The sequence below is a fragment of the Pseudophryne corroboree genome, unplaced genomic scaffold (assembly GCF_028390025.1).
Source record: "Pseudophryne corroboree isolate aPseCor3 unplaced genomic scaffold, aPseCor3.hap2 scaffold_2679, whole genome shotgun sequence".
In the NCBI taxonomy this organism is placed as follows: domain Eukaryota; kingdom Metazoa; phylum Chordata; class Amphibia; order Anura; family Myobatrachidae; genus Pseudophryne; species Pseudophryne corroboree.
Window position 1 is genome coordinate 5,943 of NW_026969340.1, and position 8,615 is coordinate 14,557.

An 8,615-nucleotide genomic window follows, 5' to 3' on the forward strand; every position below is an offset into this window, starting at 1 on the left:
ACAGAATTACACAGCCCCTATCACACACCCACTGACTACACCCTGGTGAGGAGGAGACACAGCACAGGGGGTAATACAGAATTACACAGCCCCCCTATCACACACCTACTGACTACACCCTGGTGAGGAGGAGACGCAGCACAGGGGGTAATACAGAATTACACAGCCCCCCTATCACACACCTACTGACTACACCCTGGTGAGGAGGAGACGCAGCACAGGGGGTAATACAGAATTACACAGCCCCTATCACACACCTACTGACTACACCCTGGTGAGGAGGAGACGCAGCACAGGGGGTAATACAGAATTACACAGCCCCCCTATCACACACCTACTGACTACACCCTGGTGAGGAGGAGACGCAGCACAGGGGGTAATACAGAATTACACAGCCCCCCTATCACACACCTACTGACTACACCCTGGTGAGGAGGAGACGCAGCACAGGGGGGTAATACAGAATTACACAGCCCCCTATCACACACCTACTGACTACACCCTGGTGAGGAGGAGACGCAGCACAGGGGGTAATACAGAATTACACAGCCCCCCCTATCACACCACCTACTGACTACACCCTGGTGAGGAGGAGACGCAGCACAGGGGGGTAATACAGAATTACACAGCCCCCTATCATACACCTACTGACTACACCCTGGTGAGGAGGAGACGCAGCACAGGGGGGGTAATACAGAATTACACAGCCCCCCTATCACACACCTACTGACTACACCCTGGTGAGGAGGAGACGCAGCACAGGGGGTAATACAGAATTACACAGCCTCTATCACACACCTACTGACTACACCCTGGTGAGGAGGAGACGCAGCACAGGGGGTAATACAGAATTACACAGCCCCTATCACACACCTACTGACTACACCCTGGTGAGGAGGAGACGCAGCACAGGGGGTAATACAGAATTACACAGCCCCCTATCACACACCTACTGACTACACCCTGGTGAGGAGGAGACGCAGCACAGGGGGTAATACAGAATTACACAGCCCCCCTATCACACACCTACTGACTACACCCTGGTGAGGAGGAGACGCAGCACAGGGGGTAATACAGAATTACACAGCCCCCCTATCACACACCTACTGACTACACCCTGGTGAGGAGGAGACGCAGCACAGGGGGTAATACAGAAAAACACAGCCCCTATCACACACCTACTGACTACACCCTGGTGAGGAGGAGACGCAGCACATGGGGGTAATACAGAATTACACAGCCCCCTATCACACACCTACTGACTACACCCTGGTGAGGAGGAGACGCAGCACAGGGGGTAATACAGAATTACACAGCCCCTATCACACACCTACTGACTACACCCTGGTGAGGAGGAGACACAGCACAGGGGGGTAATACAGAATTACACAGCCCCTATCACACACCTACTGACTACACCCTGGTGAGGAGGAGACGCAGCACAGGGGGGTAATCCAGAATTACACAGCCCCTATCACACACCTACTGACTACACCCTGGTGAGGAGGAGACGCAGCACAGGGGGTAATACAGAATTACACAGCCCCCTATCACACACCTACTGACTACACCCTGGTGAGGAGGAGACGCATCACAGGGGGTAATACAGAATTACACAGCCCCCTATCACACACCTACTGACTACATCCTGGTGAGGAGGAGACGCAGCACAGGGGGTAATACAGAATTACACAGCCCCTATCACACACCTACTGACTACACCCTGGTGAGGAGGAGACGCAGCACAGGGGGTAATACAGAATTACACAGCCCCCTATCACACACCTACTGACTACACCCTGGTGAGGAGGAGACGCAGCACAGGGGGTAATACAGAATTACACAGCCCCCTATCATACACCTACTGACTACACCCTGGTGAGGAGGAGACGCAGCACAGGGGGTAATACAGAATTACACAGCCCCCTATCACACACCTACTGACTACACCCTGGTGAGGAGGAGACGCAGCACAGGGGGTAATACAGAATTACACAGCCCGCTATCACACACCTACTGACTACACCCTGGTGAGGAGGAGACGCAGCACAGGGGGTAATTCAGAATTACACAGCCCCCTATCACACACCTACTGACTACACCCTGGTGAGGAGGAGACGCAGCACAGGGGGTAATACAGAATTACACAGCCCCTATCACACACCTACTGACTACACCCTGGTGAGGAGGAGACGCAGCACAGGGGTAATACAGAATTACACAGCCCACCTATCACACACCTACTGACTACACCCTGGTGAGGAGGAGACGCAGCACAGGGGGTAATACAGAATTACACAGCCCCTATCACACACCTACTGACTACACCCTGGTGAGGAGGAGACGCAGCACAGGGGGTAATACAGAATTACACAGCCCACCTATCACACACCTACTGACTACACCCTGGTGAGGAGGAGACGCAGCACAGGGGGTAATACAGAATTACACAGCCCCTATCACACACCTACTGACTACACCCTGGTGAGGAGGAGACGCAGCACAGGGGGTAATACAGAATTACACAGCCCCTATCACACACCTACTGACTACACCCTGGTGAGGAGGAGACGCAGCACAGGGGGTAATACAGAATTATACAGCCCCTATCACACACCTACTGACTACACCCTGGTGAGGAGGAGATGCAGCACAGGGGTAATACAGAATTACACAGCCCCCTATCACACACCTACTGACTACACCCTGGTGAGGAGGAGACGCAGCACAGGGGGTAATACAGAATTACACAGCCCCCCTATCACACACCTACTGACTACACCCTGGTGAGGAGGAGACGCAGCACAGGGGGTAATACAGAATTACACAGCCCCTATCACACACCTACTGACTACACCCTGGTGAGGAGGAGACGCAGCACAGGGGGTAATACAGAATTACACAGCCCCCTATCACACACCTACTGACTACACCCTGGTGAGAAGGAGACGCAGCACATGGGGGTAATACAGAATTACACAGCCCCCTATCACACACCTACTGACTACACCCTGGTGAGAAGGAGACGCAGCACATGGGGGTAATACCAGAATTACACAGCCCCCTATCACACACCTACTGACTACACCCTGGTGAGGAGGAGACACAGTACAGGGGGTAATACAGAATTACACAGCCCCCTATCACACACCTACTGACTACACCCTGGTGAGGAGGAGACACAGCACAGGGGGGGTAATACAGAATTACACAGCCCCTATCACACACCTACTGACTACACCCTGGTGAGGAGGAGACGCAGCACAGGGGGTAATACAGAATTACACAGCCCCCTATCATACACCTACTGACTACACCCTGGTGAGGAGGAGACGCAGCACAGGGGGTAATACAGAATTACACAGCCCCCTATCATACACCTACTGACTACACCCTGGTGAGGAGGAGACGCAGCACAGGGGGTAATACAGAATTACACAGCCCCCTATCACACACCTACTGACTACACCCTGGTGAGGAGGAGACGCAGCACAGGGGGTAATACAGAATTACACAGCCCGCTATCACACACCTACTGACTACACCCTGGTGAGGAGGAGACGCAGCACAGGGGGTAATACAGAATTACACAGCCCTTATCACACACCTACTGACTACACCCTGGTGAGGAGGAGACGCAGCACAGGGGGTAATACAGAATTACACAGCCCCTATCACACACCTACTGACTACACCCTGGTGAGGAGGAGACGCAGCACAGGGGGTAATACAGAATTACACAGCCCGCTATCACACACCTACTGACTACACCCTGGTGAGGAGGAGACGCAGCACAGGGGGTAATACAGAATTACACAGCCCCTATCACACACCTACTGACTACACCCTGGTGAGGAGGAGACGCAGCACAGGGGGTAATACAGAATTACACAGCCCCCAATCACACACCTACTGACTACACCCTGGTGAGGAGGAGACGCAGCACAGGGGGTAATACAGAATTACACAGCCCGCTATCACACACCCTAGTGACTACACCCAGGTGAGGAGGAGACGCAGCACAGGGGGTAATACAGAATTACACAGCCCCTATCACACACCTACTGACTACACCCTGGTGAGGAGGAGACACAGCACAGGGGGTAATACAGAATTACACAGCCCCTATCACACACCTACTGACTACACCCTGGTGAGGAGGAGACGCAGCACAGGGGGTAATACAGAATTACACAGCCCCCCTATCACACACCTACTGACTACACCCTGGTGAGGAGGAGACGCAGCACAGGGGGTAATACAGAATTACACAGCCCCCTATCACACACCTACTGACTACACCCTGGTGAGGAGGAGACGCAGCACAGGGGGTAATACAGAATTACACAGCCCCTATCACACACCTACTGACTACACCTGGTGAGGAGGAGACGCAGCACAGGGGGTAATACAGAATTACACAGCCCCCCTATCACACACCTACTGACTACACCCTGGTGAGGAGGAGACGCAGCACAGGGGGTAATACAGAATTACACAGCCCCCTATCACACATCTACTGACTACACCCTGGTGAGGAGGAGACGCAGCACAGGGGGTAATATAGAATTACACAGCCCCCTATCACACACCTACTGACTACACCCTGGTGAGGAGGAGACGCAGCACAAGGGGTAATACAGAATTACACAGCCCCCCTATCACACACCTACTGACTACACCCTGGTGAGGAGGAGACGCAGCACAGGGGGTAATACAGAATTACACAGCCCCCCTATAACACACCTACTGACTACACCCTGGTGAGGAGGAGACGCAGCACAGGGGTAATACAGAATTACACAGCCCCCTATCACACACCTACTGACTACACCCTGGTGAGGAGGAGACGCAGCACAGGGGGTAATACAGAATTACACAGCCCCTATCACACACCTACTGACTACACCCTGGTGAGGAGACGCAGCACAGGGGGTAATACAGAATTACACAGCCCCCCCCCCCCCCCCCCCCCCCTATCACACACCTACTGACTACACCCTGGTGAGGAGGAGACGCAGCACAGGGGGTAATACAGAATTACACAGCCCCCCTATCACACACCTACTGACTACACCCTGGTGAGGAGGAGACGCAGCACAGGGGGTAATACAGAATTACACAGCCCCCCTATCACACACCTACTGACTACACCCTGGTGAGGAGGAGACGCAGCACAGGGGTAATACAGAATTACACAGCCCCTATCACAAACCTACTGACTACACCCTGGTGAGGAGGAGACGCAGCACAGGGGGTAATACAGAATTACACAGCCCCCCTATCACACACCTACTGACTACACCCTGGTGAGGAGGAGACGCAGCACAGGGGGTAATACAGAATTACACAGCCCCCTATCACACATCTACTGACTACACCCTGGTGAGGAGGAGACGCAGCACAGGGGGTAATACAGAATTACACAGCCCCCCTATCACACACCTACTGACTACACCCTGGTGAGGAGGAGACGCAGCACAGGGGGTAATACAGAATTACTCAGCCCCCCTATCACACACCTACTGACTACACCCTGGTGAGGAGGAGACGCAGCACATGGGGGTAATACAGAATTACACAGCCCCTATCACACACCTACTGACTACACCCTGGTGAGGAGGAGACGCAGCACAGGGGGTAATACAGAATTACACAGTCCCCTATCACACACCTACTGACTACACCCTGGTGAGGAGGAGACGCAGCACAGGGGGTAATACAGAATTACACAGCCCCCTATCACACACCTACTGTCTACACCCTGGTGAGGAGGAGACGCAGCACAGGGGGTAATACAGAATTACACAGCCCCCTATCACACACCTACTGACTACACCCTGGTGAGGAGGAGATGCAGCACAGGTGGTAATACAGAATTACACAGCCCCCTATCACACACCTACTGACTACACCCTGGTGAGGAGGAGACGCAGCACAGGGGGGAATACAGAATTACACAGCCCCTATCACACACCTACTGACTACACCCTGGTGAGGAGGAGACGCAGCACAGGGGGTAATACAGAATTACACAGCCCCCTATCACACACCTACTGACTACACCCTGGTGAGGAGGAGACGCAGCACAGGGGGTAATACAGAATTACACAGCCCCCTATCACACATCTACTGACTACACCCTGGTGAGGAGGAGACGCAGCACAGGGGGTAATATAGAATTACACAGCCCCCCTATCACACACCTACTGACTACACCCTGGTGAGGAGGAGACGCAGCACAAGGGGTAATACAGAATTATACAGCCCCCCTATCACACACCTACTGACTACACCCTGGTGAGGAGGAGACGCAGCACAGGGGGTAATACAGAATTACACAGCCCCCCTATAACACACCTACTGACTACACCCTGGTGAGGAGGAGACGCAGCACAGGGGGTAATACAGAATTACACAGCCCCTATCACACACCTACTGACTACACCCTGGTGAGGAGGAGACGCAGCACAGGGGGTAATACAGAATTACACAGCCCCTATCACACACCTACTGACTACACCCCTGGTGAGGAGACGCAGCACAGGGACAGAATTACACAGCCCCCCAACCCCCCCCCCTATCACACACCTACTGACTACACCCTGGTGAGGAGGAGACGCAGCACAGGGGGTAATACAGAATTACACAGCCCCCCTATCACACACCTACTGACTACACCCTGGTGAGGAGGAGACGCAGCACAGGGGGTAATACAGAATTACTCAGCCCCCCTATCACACACCTACTGACTACACCCTGGTGAGGAGGAGACGCAGCACATGGGGGTAATACAGAATTACACAGCCCCTATCACACACCTACTGACTACACCCTGGTGAGGAGGAGACGCAGCACAGGGGGTAATACAGAATTACACAGTCCCCTATCACACACCTACTGACTACACCCTGGTGAGGAGGAGACGCAGCACAGGGGGTAATACAGAATTACACAGCCCCCTATCACACACCTACTGTCTACACCCTGGTGAGGAGGAGACGCAGCACAGGGGGTAATACAGAATTACACAGCCCCCTATCACACACCTACTGACTACACCCTGGTGAGGAGGAGATGCAGCACAGGTGGTAATACAGAATTACACAGCCCCCCTATCACACACCTACTGACTACACCCTGGTGAGGAGGAGACGCAGCACAGGGGGGAATACAGAATTACACAGCCCCTATCACACACCTACTGACTACACCCTGGTGAGGAGGAGACGCAGCACAGGTGGTAATACAGAATTACACAGCCCCCTATCACACATCTACTGAGTACACCCTGGTGAGGAGGAGACGCAGCACAGGGGGTAATACAGAATTACACTGCCCCCCTATCACACACCTACTGACTACACCCTGGTGAGGAGGAGACGCAGCACAGGGGGTAATACAGAATTACACAGCCCCCTATCACACACCTACTGACTACACCCTGGTGAGGAGGAGACACAGCACAGGGGGTAATACAGAATTACACAGCCTCTATCACACAGCTACTGACTACACCCTGGTGAGGAGGAGACGCAGCACAGGGGGTAATACAGAATTACACAGCCCCCTATCACACACCTACTGACTACACCCTGGTGAGGAGGAGACGCAGCACAGGGGGTAATACAGAATTACACAGCCCCTATCACACACCTACTGACTACACCCTGGTGAGAAGGAGACGCAGCACAGGGGGTAATACAGAATTACACAGCCCCCCTATCACACACCTACTGACTACACCCTGGTGAGGAGGAGACGCAGCACAGGGGGTAATACAGAATTACACAGCCCCTATCACACACCTACTGACTACACCCTGGTGAGGAGGAGACGCAGCACAGGGGGTAATACAGAATTACACAGCCCCCTATCACACACCTGACTACACCCTGGTGAGGAGGAGACGCAGCACAGGGGGTAATACAGAATTACACAGCCCCCCTATCACACACCTACTGACTACACCCTGGTGAGGAGGAGACGCAGCACAGGGGGTAATACAGAATTACACAGCCCCTATCACACACCTACTGACTACACCCTGGTGAGGAGGAGACGCAGCACATGGGGGGGTAATACAGAATTACACAGCCCCTATCACACACCTACTGACTACACCCTGGTGAGGAGGAGACGCAGCACAGGGGGTAATACAGAATTACACAGTCCCCCTATCACACACCTACTGACTACACCCTGGTGAGGAGGAGACGCAGCACAGGTGGTAATACAGAATTACACAGCCCCCCTATCACACACCTACTGACTACACCCTGGTGAGGAGGAGACGCAGCACAGGGGGTAATACAGAATTACACAACCCCCCTATCACACACCTACTGACTACACCCTGGTGAGGAGGAGACGCAGCACAGGGGGTAATACAGAATTACACAGCCCCCCTATCACACACCTACTGACTACACCCTGGTGAGGAGGAGACGCAGCACAGGGGGTAATACAGAATTACACAGCCCCCATCACACACCTACTGACTACACCCTGGTGAGGAGGAGACGCAGCACAGGGGGTAATACAGAATTACACAGCCCCTATCATACACCTACTGACTACACCCTGGTGAGGAGGAGACGCAGCACAGGGGGTAA